The sequence below is a fragment of the Rattus norvegicus genome, chromosome 18 (assembly GCF_036323735.1).
Source record: "Rattus norvegicus strain BN/NHsdMcwi chromosome 18, GRCr8, whole genome shotgun sequence".
NCBI classification, from domain to species: domain Eukaryota; kingdom Metazoa; phylum Chordata; class Mammalia; order Rodentia; family Muridae; genus Rattus; species Rattus norvegicus.
The window spans coordinates 52,066,879-52,080,375 of NC_086036.1; the positions used below are offsets into that span (position 1 = coordinate 52,066,879).

The window sequence follows — 13,497 nt, forward strand, 5'->3', positions numbered from 1 at the left end:
GCCTTCATGACACAGAAACTTTATACAGCATTTCTCAACTTTTGTATGGGGTACAGGGAATATCCACAGGTTGGGAAAGTGAGGCATTTCCAATGTATTATATTATATATGAGAAAACCGGAGATGACAGACAATGGCCTGGCACACCTCACACAAGTGGACAGTGTTCCGTTAGTATGGCTTGGAGCTCCTCATTCTAGAAAATTCCATCACTTTAGTGCTACTTACTGACTGAAATTTATGCCTGCATTCCTCTATCCTTTTCCTCCAGTCCTGCTTTCCTAAAAGCTAAGCTGATGAAGAGAGGATTTCCATCACATTAGATGCCTAGAGAGGACTTTCAAGTTCCCTTAAGTGCCTGGAATCACATCATGGGCTTAGAGACATTCTAAGGAGGAATGACTTGATACCTATTCATGATGTCGAAACAGGAGGTAGATTTTTTTTTCTCTAAAGATGATTATGACTTGATGTCTTTGTTGGGATTTCCATTGCTGTGAAGAGATGCCGTGACCAGTGCAACTCTTACAAAGGACAACATTTAATGGTGGCTGGCTTCAGGTTCAGAGGTTAAGTGCATTATCATCAAGGTGGGAACATGGCAACATCCAGGCAGGCATAACGAAGGAGGAGCTGAGAGTTCTACATCTTCATCCAAAGGAAGCCAAGAACATACTGACATCCTCAGGCAGCTATGAGGAAGTTCTCTTCCAGACATTAAAGGAGGGTCTCAAAGCCAACTGCACGGTGACACACTTCTTCCAAGAAGGTCACACCTACTCCAATAGGGCCACACCTCCTAATAGTACCACTCCCTGGGCCACTACACTTGAATAGTCAAGCAGCTATTACATTTATGATATTACCTCCTATCACATGTGTGACTTTGGATTTATCTACGTTATATGAAGTCTGAACTTTTGTTTCTGCAGCTGATAAGAAAAGTAGTAAAATGGAAGTTAATATTTACTAAAAGTTTGGGACCGTAAGCTTCCAGATCAACAAAAAAAAAAAAAAAAAAACATCTTTACTGGCGATCAAAAGGACCTTGAACTGCCTCTCTTAAAAGCGATCGATCGATTCTTGTTTTTCTTCTATGCCTTTCTCAACACTAAGGCTGACACGGAGGAGAAAGAATAGAGCCTGGCCAATTTCCTTCCCTCACTATTATTTCTCAGAAAAGAAAACTGAACTGCATGGTTACTAAGACCTCGGAATAACTGAGTGTGCTTACATGTCATACATGAGGCAGAAATGGAAGCTGTGTGATGTCACACTAGTGGTGTGTTACCCCTTTGATGCAGGAGAACTGGGTCCTGGAGAATAGCATTTTGGGAACAGACTTGAAAACAGAGAGGCTGAGCCTAGTCCTGAGCTTTGTTGAGAAGCTGTAAGTGGAATGCAGGAACAGAACGGTGGTGGGGATGTAGTCCCAGTACATTAGAGATGGATGTGAGAAAGAGAGTTCTGGTCTACCATAACTGACGTCATAACCCTGATCCTAATGTTACCTTCCCCTGCCTCTTCCATTGGCTCTGCTATGTGTCCATCTATTATTCCCTGAAGTCTCCAGGTGCCCTTGATTCTGCCTGCTCACTTCCTGATGCAGACGCAGCCTCAGATTTAGCTTCATTTACTTCAAACATTTGACACTTAAAATGATATGGTCCCTGGGAGAAGCTATTACGTTTACCCCATTAAGAGTATGGATCATGGTCAGAAGCAGTTGTCCATTGCCGTCTAACATACCATCTTAAAACATAAGGTTTGAAGATGATTCATTATTTTTTCATGAGTTGACAGGTTGGCAGAAGTATTGCAAATCCAGATCAATTGGATTTGGGCTAAGCTCATTCATGTCACTGGGTGGGATGGCCCGTGAGTGAGGAGCTGGGTGATCTACCACGGCCAGAATGACCCATGTCTGCTAAGTGGTCTACCATAGCTGGAATGACCCAGGTCTGCTCAGGTGGTCTAAGAATGATCCAGGTCTGCTCAGGTGGCCTCTCAGGAGAAGGTCTATAATTCGGACGTGTTGCCATGAGAACCAGAGAGAAGCAGAAGCACTCAGATGTTTTGAGGTCTAGGCGTCCATCTGTTGGAACTTCACTTCCATATTCTACCCAACTGTCCAAATCATACACCCTAGATGGAGTGGGCAGAAGCTATGAAGGGTCCTGTATGGGGACACAAAGATTATTAACTTAAATAAAGCCACGTAGCCACATTCTCTAGTTGTCATGATATTCTGCCTAGCCTCGGACCCAAGGCAATAGAGCCAGCTGACCATGGACTGCAATCGCTCATGCCATTTAGCCAAAATGAGTCTTTTTCTCCTGTAAGTGGTTTTCTCAGGTATCACAGTGACAGAAAACTGACTAACATGGACATTGGTGCCTCTAATTCTCCCCAAAATCTCAGATAAGTTTTCATCAAAGGGGAGGAAAGAGGACAGAGATCAGAGAATAAAAGTCACTTACAGCTCTAAGAGTCTTGTCCATGGGAACTGCTGGCTCTATCTCGCCTTAAACTCAGACGTTCTGTGTTCTTCTGTTTGATTGCAATTATCTTAGTACTTACTGTGCAAATAAACCATCTTCTCATGCACCCTTTGTTCTGCAGTGATCGTAAATAAAATAAAAGCACATAAAACATGTTCAACCATTTAAGTTTAACAACTGAGATTTTGTTTGACACGGAGGAAAAAAAAATGCTGTCAGGACCTTCCCCTCATTCTAATTAATAAGGAGTTTTAGTTTCCGCCTTATTGACATGATTAAACCACTTACAAATAGAGAATAGAAAAGAACAGCTCTCATTAATCCATTTCCTCTCATAGTGGGTTTTCTTTTGTTAATTAGTAAATATTTCTAGACTCTCCACTGTGAGGAACAAATCATGATGAACCTGGCACTGAACACATTCAGCAAAACCCACGTTCTATTCTGATTACAGGAGGTCCAGTTGACACCTGGGTGATATAATTTAATAGAGAGCATCTAACTTGCATTAGGGATATTTTATTTATATAATGCACAGTCCTTAACTTGAATAAACAAGGTAATTTGAGAATTCTGGTGGGAACCTACAGGTTACATACACTATCTTCTAGTAAGAAAGGACATTAGGACTGGTGTAGGACCTAGTAATGTATCCCTCATTTGTCCCCAATCCCATCTCCCATTGGTCAGTCACCTACTTTTCCCCAAAGTGTCCCCTATGCTTTTACCATGAATACATATATGCTTGTGCTGTGTGTGTTTACATGCATTTAAATCTAGGTTCCTCACGTGAGAAAAATGTGATAATTGTCTTTCTTGGTCTTTCTCATTTCACTTAACATGATCTCAAGTTCCATCTATTTTCACAAAAATTGTATCATTTCATTCTTTATGGCTAGATAAAGCAACACACACACACACACACACACATATACATATATCCATATCCTTTATGTATCAGCTCATGACCATATAGGCTGGATCTATGTCTTGGCTCTCACAAATAATGCTACAACAATGTGCAAGACCCCTTGTGGTCTGCTGACTCTGAGTCTGCCAGGTCTATGCTCAGGAGAGGGGTAGTTGGAATATGGGAGTTCTATTTTTTTGTTTTGAGGAACCTCCATCACTGATTTCCACGGTGGCTACACAAGTTTCTTGTGGCACCTTCAGAGCCACAGATGGACGTCTTTAATTGTGGCTAATCCCATCCGTCTGAGCAGTCTCTGAAAGAGAAACCAGACACTTAGCGGCCAGAGTTGCCATTGGCCAGGTGGAGCATAAACTCAAAGTTCCTTCCTGGCACTCCCCAGAGTTTCTTTGAGATCAGCTGGCTTCTGAAAATGAAGGGAACACAGCAGGTCCCGTCACCAAAGAGGAGCATCCAGCAAACGCTGCAGGCTCAGCTCATGCCCTGGAAGAGTTTGCGCCCAGGGAGGGCAATGAAACCAAAGGAGCTGGACGCAGAATTGTAAGTGACAGGTTTCCGACCTGGAAAAGCAAACAATGGAGAGTGGCACATAGTGGTTTGCTGTGGGAAAGGTTGTTTTGTTGCATGGAGACGGTCTTCGGTGGCTCAATGAGGAACCTTCCTTGTTTATCTTTAGAGCCTTAGTCCTGGCCATGGTCCTGCAGGCTTGAGTGTACTCAGAGACTTCTGAACAAGAGAGTTTAGCTTATAAACTCGTTGCATGGAAGACTTCGGTGAGTTTCTCCTGTACTTCAAGTTGAAGAATTCAGGTGGAGAAGGTGGGGGAGCGATGCAGAGGGAGGATGGAAGCTGTGGCTGCAGCCTAAGGTTCCTGGGTGCTCAGGAGAGCTCTGCATTCCCCATTTCAGTGGTCAGCTCTGTGGGATTTGGCTTTCAGTTCCTTTGGATTTAAAAAACTAGGTTTGCCTTTAAGTTGTGTTTCTTGAGTTCTTTGTAATGAGGGATGGATGGGTGAGTCGGCTGTTAGAGCATTCACTGCTGTCTCAGAGGACCCGAGTTCAGTTCTTAGTCCGTGTCTCTGGCCTCATGCACCCCTGTGCATGCAGACACACACGCGTGCGCACACAGACACACACACACACACACACACACACACACACACAAAGAACACAGAGGTGGGAGCAGAAGGGGAAAGAGAATTAAAAATAATTTGAATTTTTTTAAAGCAGGGGGAAAAGTTAGGACTCAGTGGTTCTCGACCTCCTAATGTTTTGACCCTTAATACAGTTTCTCATGTTGTGGTGACCTCGACCATACATTTATTTTTTGTTGCTACTTCATAACTGTAATTTTGCTACCGTTATGATCATAATGTAAATATCTGATATGTAAGATATTTGCTATCCAACCCAAAAGGGCTCATGACACACAGGTTCACAGCCACTGGGTTAGGCTTTGGGGTTGGGAATTCTTCTTTGTTTTCCAGTTTAAGTTTCCTTACAACTGTTTGCACATAGGGAGAGGTATTTTTTTTTAATTCTCTACTATTCTGGCTACAATTTCTTTTAAATCCCTCAAAGATGTCTATCTTCAAAGGGTAAAGATTTTTGCTGAAGGGTTATGGGGAAGGTTGACTGCCCAGAAATAAGTCAATAAAGAGAAGAAGTCCAGATGGACATGACTGGGGGCTGACATGTTCACAGGCAACATTGTAAAGACAAACACTGCCTGGGTGGGATGATGGGAAGGGAAGGCACGTTTCAATGTATTGGATGAAGAAAACAGGGAAGATATTTTCCTTCCAAGGAGACTGTGAAGCAGCATGAGGACACGAGCTTAGGCTCCACCCACATGAGCGCCAATCATGGCTCCATGGCTGTTTACCTTAAAAGTAATAGAGAAATCACTAGTTCTGAGCATGTTTCTACCTACCTTGTTCAAAACAATTAGCTACCGGGAATAAACAATAACTAATATATGTAGTTAATTAATTTTCAACAGTGATTGGGCCAATCCAATGGGGAACTAGTCTTCTCAATGAAAGTTTGGGGAAAAACAACAAAAGGGAGCTGGGACTCTACCTCACAACAGGCTCAGAAACAACACCAAGGAATTAAGACTTGGCTTTTTTTTTTTTTTACTTTTTTATTAATCATTTTATTCGTTTACATTTCAAATGATATCCCCCTTCCTGTTTACCCCTCCACAAACCTCCCATCTCTCCCCCTCCCCTTTGTCTCTATGAGGGTGCTCCTTCACCCACTCCCCCACTCCCCCCTCACCCCTCTAGCATCCCCCTAAGCTGGGGCATCACTAAGCTGGGGCATCAAGCTCCCTTCCCTCCCACTGATGTAAGATAAGGCCATGCTCTGTTACTTATGTATCTGGAGTCATGGCTCCCTCCATGTATACTCTTTGGTTGTTGGTTTAGTCCCTGGGAGTTCTGAGTGGTCCAGTAAGTTGATATTGTTCTTCTTATGGGGTTGCAGTCCCCTTCAGCTCCTTCAGTCCTTTCCCTCGCTCTTCCATTAGGGTCCCCAGGCTCAGTCTGATGGTTGGCTGTGAGTATCTGCATCTGTATTGGACAGGTGCTGGCAGAGCCTCTCATGGAACAGCCATATCAGGCTCCTGTCAGCAAGTGCTTCTTGGCATCAACAGTAGTGTCTGGGTTTGGTGTCTGCAAATGGGATGGATCCTTAGGTGGGGCAGTCTCTGGATGACTTTCCTTATGTATCTGTTCCATTTTTTTTGTCCCTGTCTTTCCTTTGAACAGGAACATTTCTGGGTTGAAATTTTTGAGATGTGTGGGTGGTCCCATCCCACAAATGGGGGCCATGCCTATCTACTAAGGGAGGTCTCTATAGATTGTATCTCCCTTTTTTGGTTATTATGGCTAAAGCCATCCCCATTGGGTTCTATGGATGAACTAAAACTATCGGACTATATTTATAAGAAATATAACGGTTCAGTTGGGTTCCAGCAGCAACTGAAGCCGCTCAGTTCTTCTGTAGCTCTTTCTGTTTCCCCTTTGCTTCTGGAAACACAGCATCTGGTGTGGCTGTCTCTGATGACGGTGTCATCAAGGTGTTCAATGACATGAAAGTGTGTAAGTCCTCACACTGGAAGAAGTGAGAGAGGACAAGAAAAATATTCTGGTTGGTGGGCAGGGATATCCTGGAAGGAGATGTGGAACTGTCTCTGAATGACCCCTACACCACTTTTGTCAAGATGCTGCCAGACAAGGACTGGCGCTATGCTCTCTGTGACGCAACCTATGAGACCAAGGAGAGCAAGAAGGGAGACCTGCTGTTTATCTTCTGGACCCCAAGAGTGCTCCCCTTAAGATAAAAATTATCTATGGCAGCACCAAGGATGCCATCATGACGAAACTGACAGAAATCAAGCATGAATTACAAGCAGACGTCTACGAGAGGGCCAAGACTGCTGCACCCTGGCAGAAAAACTACATGGCAGTGCCACCATCTTTTTGGATGGCAAGCCTTTCTGAGAGGCTTCCAGCCCCTGCCTGAAGCATATAGCAACCCCAGACTAGCTCTTGGATGTTACAAACTGGCACTTTTCTGCCAGACCAGAGGGGCCAGGGATCGAAGTAAGGGGAGGACAATCGTTTCACTCCAGTTGCCAAAGTCCTTGCCACCCACTGAATTACCCTCCTCCCTCCATTATCATAGTTCTGGACTTCCCAACCTGCTTTTGACCTTCTGTTCCCTTTTGGGCTTAAGTAGACCAAGTCCTGTCCCAGGCACCAGTTTGGGGGGAGCCTATATTTTTTACCAACAGCCCTGCTCCTCATCAGTCTTCATTCCGTGCTGCCAACTTTTAACCACAATAGTGATGTCTGTGCTGTCTGTTTAGCTCTGTGTGTAAACGAAATGTGGAAATGGTCATCACTGCACCCGCTAGGTGCTCTTTTTCCTTTCCCTTGATTTTGGCTACACGGGGGAGGGGGGGAGGTAATTAACAAAAGAAGAGGAAGAAGAGAAGGAGGAGGAGAAACATAGCGATAAACCATCATGACCTTGGTGTGAGTCATGGCATCTTAGGTATGACGCCAAGATGACAAGTGGCAGAGAGAGAGAATCTAATAAATTAGATTCTGTCTAGATGAAAATGCTCGTGCCTCAGTGGCCATCATTAAAAAATGCAAGAAAAAGGATAGGAAATGGTAGAAATGTTTATAAGACATATGTCCAAGGAACTTGAACCCAAAATGTGTAAAAGACAAAACTCAATAATAAAAAGACAAACATCCAGTTTTAAGACTGTTATGTCAGTTACTCTTCTACTGTTGTGAAGAGACACTATGACCAAGGAAATTTATTTATTTTTTAAAAAAATGCATTTAATTGGGCTTGGGCTTGATTACAGTTTCAAAGAGTTAGGCATCATCATCATGGCAGGAAATGAAGCAACAGGCAGGCAGGCATGTTGCTAGAAGTAACTGAAAGCTTAAATCATACCCACAGGCAGGCAGCAGAAAGAGAGCCATACTGGGCCTGGTGTGGCCTTTTGAAACCTCAAAGCCCACACACAGTGGCTCATCTCCTCCAACAAGTCCACACCTCCTAGTCCTTCCTAAACAGTCCACCTGGAAACCAAACATTCGAATCTATCAGCCCTCTGGGGGCCATTCTCATTCAAACCACCTCAATAGGCCAACAAATACGAACAGATTTTTCTCCAAAAAGAACGTACAAATGGTCAATAACCACACAAAAAAGATACTTCACGTAATTGGCCATTAGAAAATATTAATCAAAATGAGGCAGAGACACTACGCCCACTAGAATGGCAAGATGTTGGCAAGTCTGGGAAAGTTGGGACTTGTAGCTGTTGCTGACCAAAATGTAAAAGGTTACAGACATTTTGGAAAACAGCTGGGCAGCCCTTCATAAAGATGAACATTAATGATTTTATTCTGAGGTATATCATCAAAGAGAATTAAAAGCATAGCCACACACAAATCTTGCACACAAATACCAATAATGGTGTTATTCATAATAGCACAAAGACATAAGCAACCCTCATAACTACCAGCTAAAGAATGAGGAAGTGAGCTGTGGTATCCACATACATTGGAATACTATTACGCCCAACATAAAATGAAGTGTTGACATATGCTACATGGACAAGGTTTTAAAACATGGTAAATAAAAAGAAAAAACACCCTGTCACAAAATAACCACATATAGTAGATGCCTGTCTGTGAGAAACATCCAGAATAGGAACTTCTTCCCTCTATGGATGAAGTGGAATGTCTTGTTTCTAGAAAGAGAAAGTGGTCGATACCTGGGCAGAGAGGAGAGAAGTGGAAAGGCAGAAATACTGCTCTTGAGTACAAGGTTTCTTTAGTAGTGATGCAAATGTTCTAAAATTAGATGCTGGCAACAGTTGCACAACCTGCGTATACTACACTGGACCCTCATACAGGTGAACTTTGTATTATACGGATTATGCTATTATGTGGCTGAAACAAGTTAGGGCCAAGGAGGTGGCTCTGCAGGAAGGAGTTTGATCACTGAACCCCACGTGATGGACAGAACAGACTTCTACCAGACTTCTGCCCTCTGACCCACCAGCACAGTTGTGGCACACTTGTCCACACATGCTCGTGAGTGTGTACACAGATAATCAGTTGCTGTAAACAATGCATCACATTTTATTGAGAATATAAAAGCAAACAGTGGGAAATGCTTTCAGGTAGCTAGAGTTGCTGCGAGTGGATTGAAGTCATATTCAAATTCTTTACAAATATTAGCTAAGTTTCCAACAAATCTGTTTGTGGATCCCCTTATTCTCTCTTCACAGATGAAGAAACTAAAACATGGAGTTTTTAAGATCCCAGGAGATGAAAGTGGCACATTAAGCATTCAAACACAGAAAAAGTAAAAAGTAAAAAATAGAAAAATTTAAACATGAGCTAGAGAGATGGTTCAGGAGTTAAGAGCAATGGCTGCTCTTCCAGAGGACCCAGATTCACCTCCTAGCACCTACAAGGTAGCTCCCAACTGTGTATAGGGCCAGTCCTAGGACAACTTATTGCCTTTGCAGGTACTGTACAAATGTGGCCCACAAACATACATACAGGCAAAACCCCATACACATTAAATAAAAATACATTTAAAAAATTTCAAACATGTTTTTTAAAAACAAAATATGTACTGGCCCCAGAAGCCAACTTAAAATATAAGGAGAAATATCTAAAATTAAGAAAAAATAGCATATAATTGATGACAAAGCCTCTGACAGCTAATGTCTGAAAGTAAAATGTAGAAATACACAGACAAATAGATAACCAGACAGACAGACGGACAGGTGGACAGGGACACATACGGTCATACCCTCTGTATGAGATGCTAGTGAGGTGATACAGATCTGTTGTCCCAACAGTTGGGAGGGAAGGCAGGAAGGTCAGCAGCTCAAAGCCAGGCTAGACTACACAGCAGAAAACAAAAAGAAACAAAAGAAAAAGCAACAAATGGAGTTGGGTTGGCCCTGAAGGGGATCTATCCAGAGTGTCTTAAGGAGGAGTCGTTCTACACAGTCCCACAGTACAGAAAGCATCTGGATAATCAAGTCAGAAATTAAGGGGCACCTGGAGGTGGTACTAGTCTCGCTTATGACTATTCCTGTGAGCTTGAGAGGTCATCATCCCCTCCCCACTGAGATGCGCCTTCTCTAACATGAGCTATCCTAACTGGATGCATTGTGAAGTCCATACTAGTTCCTAGGCATCGAGTTCCTAGAGTCATCTCAAAACCATCATAGCCATTTGTGAACACAGATCTGTGTCATAAGATGGTCCATTGATATTAACGTCATCTCTACTGACCTTGGCCTCTGGTAAGGAAGGAGCCAAGAAGCCATATGTTTAATTACTCTCTTTTGATAAGGACTCTCAACTATATTTAGTCATGTTGGATGTACTTTAAAGATTACCAAACTACTATGTCGAACTTTGGGATTGAAATGTAAATTTGAGGACACTCTAATGTGAATAGTAATTTTCTCGGGGATATGGGGTACAGACAATGTTTAATTTCTTCTATATGTTTTATGTATTTTCAGAACAATAAATAAGTATACATTTGTTTTATAAATAATACCACTAACCTATTAACTTGAAAATTGTAACTTTTATGTTATATCTTACTCTAATGATATCACCAAAAAATGCCCCTATAAAGGCACAAATAATCATATCTCTAAAAATAATTACCAACTTATATATAGCCAAAGGCAGAGTATGCAATAGATGCTGTACAATCTGTCTGCTGATAACGCTAATTAAATCAAAAAACAAAGGCTTTGTAAATCTAGTGTCCTGGGGATAGATGGGTGTGCTTCACCCAGCATCCAGGCTCCAATGTCAAAGTGTCTGTCTGTGGTCAGGGAGTCAGTTTGTACATAATCACAAGGACTGGCTGTCACTGAGCCATGAAGGTGTCGTGCTGGAATCAGCCACGTGGGAGAATTTACACAGTGGAAATCATCCACCACAACACAGTAGAGCTTTGTTTTCTGGAAAACGAGCTTATTAACATATCATTGGTAAATATGAAATGTGTTAGTCAATCACAATAACAGGATGATGAAAATGAATGGCAAATGGTGTGTGTGTGTGTGTGTGTGTGTGTGTGTGTGTGTGTATCTTGTATGCATATATGTATACATGTGTGTGAGGGTGAGATTAAAGTCAACTTTGGAGATCTTGTTCTGCCACTCTCCACGTTATCTTTGAGACAGTCTCAAAGTTCACAGCCCTGACCAGAGTGACTGGCCATCAAGCCCGTGGAACCTGCTTGCTTCCATCCCACCCCCTGGTACTAGACAGAGTTGCGAGCACATGACATCATTCTTGTTACATGGGTACTAAGGATCATGAAGCATCTAGGGGTACAGGAACTATGTCATTGTTTTTATCCATGAAAAGGCAGAAAATAAGTGTTCCTGGAAATCTGGGAGAGTCCCAACAGAGCCGTCAGATGATACTAGTGAAATCAGGGTTCTCCTTTGAAGTTTTTAATCTTGCTAATGAAAGAATTAAAGGATGGGAACAAACAGAAACACAAGGGCAAAGAACGGAGTCAAACAGAAGATTAAGGACAGTGTGTTAGAGTTAAACTGGAAAGCTCCAGGGCAGGCAAGCAATAGAGAAGAGAAGGAACGAGCGCCATGTTTCTGGAGCTAAGGTAGCATGGAGGTCATGCCAGCAGGCAGCTACAAAAAGAATAAGGAAGCTGGGGTTGGGGATTTAGCTCAGTGGTAGAGCACTTGCATAGCAAGCGCAAGGCCCTGGGTTCAGTCCTCAGCTCAAAAAAAAAAAAAAAGAATAAGAAAGCTGTCATTAGGTAGGGTTTTACTGCTGTGAACAGACCTCATGACCAAGACAACTCTTACAAGGATAACATTTAATCAGGGCTGGCTTACAGGGTCAGAGTTTCAGTCCAGTACCACCAAGGTGGGAGTATGGCATTGTCAAGGCAGACATGGTGCAGGAGAAGTTGAGAGTTCTGCACCTTCATCTGAAAGCCACTAGAAGACTGGATTCTAGGGAGCTAGAATGAGAGTCTTAAAGCTCACACCCACAATGACACACTTCCTCCAACAAGGCCATACCTATTCCAACAAGGCCATACCTCCTAATAGTGCCACTCCCTGAGCCAAGCATACTCAAACCATCACAGAAACCCATAGCATTAGTTAGGTATTTTAAAGGCAACCCTGCTTGTGTTGAACTGCTCAGTCAACTGTAGCCAAGACTCTTCTAAAGAGCTCACCCAAGACAGGCTTATGGTTAGGAATAGTGTCTGCCTTCCAGAAGAGCCCCGGCCTCAAGTCTCTTTTCTTTCTGTCACAAAGACCAAATCCACAATGGAAAGGTTGCTTCAAGTGTGTTCTGTTTCCTGCAGTTGGAATACTAATTTGCTAATCTTTCTGGGGGCAAAATTCCTTCTGTCATGACTTCTATAGAGAGTTATATATTCCTATATTGTCAAGGCCAATGTCTTTCTTCTCCCTGCATCCTTTCAAAGATAGTTTGCCCTGGAGACAGTCTGAATGACCATGGTCCTGGATCACAGATTTGGGTTAACCAAAATTCCTTGTTCCAACGAGGAAGCAATCTCACGACATTTTATAGTTTTACAGATCAAAAAAAAAGTCATGAGTTGAGGCAAGTTTAAAATACATTGGTGGGTACAGCAGAAAGGCAGGTACGTCAAGAGATAAATTAACCCCATCTCTAATCCTTATCATAGAAACCATAAAACAGAAGATTTTAAAGACACCAAAAGGGACTTTTGGTCATGGAATGCTGCCCTCAAGTTAGCCTGGAGCAATACCAGCTTCTTGATGGAACCATTACCATGAATGGTGTGGCATTTGGAGGCCACAGATTCTTGGTTCTGCTTGTGAGATTGGGTCTGCGAGGAAAAGAAACCATACTTTTTAATTGTGCTATGTGTGAATCTACTCAAAATTAGTGAAAAATTAGTCAAAAATCACAATTGGGGCTGGAGAAAATGGCCCAGCAGTTAAAACCACATGCTTCCTCTTTCACTGCCGTTCATATTAGCCAAGACAGACTAGCTCACAGATGAGTCTCCTTTCTAACTTTGCTTAAGCACAGAAGAAACACTCCCTTACAAATAGAAATTGATATTCCATGCCTCTAGAAAGCTGTTTTGAAACTGTTTTTCTGTTTTTAATTTAATTGTATGCCTTGATAGCCAAACCCTACACCCCTAGAAAGGACGGGGGAGAGAAAGAAGAGGAGGAAAGATTAAACAGTCATAGAGTCCCCACCTCAAATCTAGCTTAGCAGCAGAGAGCAAATTACTTCTTCAGACATGGACTTCAGAACGCTTAGGTTCAAATAAACACGATTATAGTCATTGCACAATGCCATGTTATCAGAACTATGGACCTTGTTTGATTGAAGAATAAAAAAGCTACTTAGAGTCAAATTTTACTCTGTGGTGTCTACACAAAGAGGCTGAGAAGACTTTGAATGTCGTCTAGACCAAGACTTTACACTGAAAT

At 42.5% G+C, this 13,497-nt stretch overlaps 1 pseudogene; it reads left to right on the forward strand.

Annotated features, from left to right (window-relative positions):
* The first annotated feature begins 3,844 nt into the window (after positions 1-3,844).
* Positions 3,845-6,940, forward strand: Cfl1-ps3 (cofilin 1, pseudogene 3; annotated as a pseudogene).
* The last annotated feature ends 6,557 nt before the right edge of the window (positions 6,941-13,497 follow it).